At 50.2% G+C, this 979-nt stretch overlaps 6 non-coding genes across 6 annotated transcripts; all 6 read left to right on the forward strand.

The window, feature by feature from the left end:
* The first annotated feature begins 67 nt into the window (after positions 1 to 67).
* Pmar_PMAR018882 lies at positions 68 to 139 on the forward strand. The gene has a single exon. It is a non-coding gene; the product is annotated as a tRNA-Ala (tRNA).
* A 74-nt stretch (positions 140 to 213) lies between these two features.
* Positions 214 to 285, forward strand: Pmar_PMAR018883. Its single transcript has one exon. It is a non-coding gene; the product is annotated as a tRNA-Ala (tRNA).
* Positions 286 to 359: 74 nt separating this feature from the next.
* Positions 360 to 431, forward strand: Pmar_PMAR018884. The gene has a single exon. It is a non-coding gene; the product is annotated as a tRNA-Ala (tRNA).
* Positions 432 to 505: 74 nt separating this feature from the next.
* Pmar_PMAR018885 lies at positions 506 to 577 on the forward strand. The gene has a single exon. It is a non-coding gene; the product is annotated as a tRNA-Ala (tRNA).
* Positions 578 to 651: 74 nt separating this feature from the next.
* On the forward strand, positions 652 to 723 carry Pmar_PMAR018886. Its single transcript has one exon. It is a non-coding gene; the product is annotated as a tRNA-Ala (tRNA).
* A 74-nt stretch (positions 724 to 797) lies between these two features.
* Pmar_PMAR018887 lies at positions 798 to 869 on the forward strand. The gene has a single exon. It is a non-coding gene; the product is annotated as a tRNA-Ala (tRNA).
* Positions 870 to 979: the final 110 nt, after the last annotated feature.

Here is a 979-nt window from a genome sequence, read left to right on the forward strand (position 1 = left end):
AGGTGAGTTGTCTATCTGAGAGAAGCAGTTATTTGTCCCGGAAGGCGGCGTATCTTACTTTTTCATCGGGCGTGTGGTGTAGAGGTATCACGTCTGCTTCGCATGCAGAAGGTCCCGAGTTCAATTCTCGGCACGTCCATAACGTAGGGTGAATTGTCTATGTGAGAGAAGCAGTTACTTGTCCCGGAAGGCGGCGTAACTTACTTTTTCACCGGGCGTGTGATGTAGAGGTATCACGTCTGCTTTGCATGCAGAAGGTCCCAAGTTCAATTCTCGGCACGTCCATAGCTTAAGGTGAGTTGTCTATCTGAGAGACGCAGTTATTTGTCCCGGAAGGCGGCGTAACTCACTTTTTCATCGGGCGTGTGGTGTAGAGGTATCACGTCTGCTTTGCATGCAGAAGGCCCCGAGTTCAATTTTCGGCACGTCCATAGCTTAAGGTGAGTTGTCTATCTGAGAGAAGCAGTTATTCGTCCCGGAAGGCGGCGTACCGTATTTTTTTATTGGGCGTGTGGTGTAGAGGTATCACGTCTGCTTCGCATGCAGAAGGTCCCGAGTTCAATTCTCGGCACGTCCATAGCTTAAGGTGAGTTGTCCATCTGAGAGACGCAGTTATTTGTCCCGGAAGGCGGCGTAACTCACTTTTTCATCGGGCGTGTGGTGTAGAGGTATCATGTCTGCTTTGCATGCAGAAGGCCCCGAGTTCAATTCTCGGCACGTCCATAGCTTAAGGTGAGTTGTCTACCTGAGAGAAGCACTTATTTGTCCCGGAAGGCGGCGTAACTTACTTTTTCACCGGGCGTGTGGTGTAGAGGTATCACGTTTGCTTTGCATGCAGAAGGCCTCGAGTCCAATTCTCGGCACGTCCATAGCTTAAGGTGAGTTGTCTATCTGAGAGAAGCAGTTATTTGTCCCGGAAGGCGGCGTAACTTACTTTTTCACCGGGCGTGTGGTGTAGAGGTATCACGTTTGCTTTGCA

Source organism: Perkinsus marinus (genome assembly GCF_000006405.1).
Source record: "Perkinsus marinus ATCC 50983 genomic scaffold scf_1104296965920, whole genome shotgun sequence".
NCBI lineage: Eukaryota > Perkinsozoa > Perkinsida > Perkinsidae > Perkinsus > Perkinsus marinus.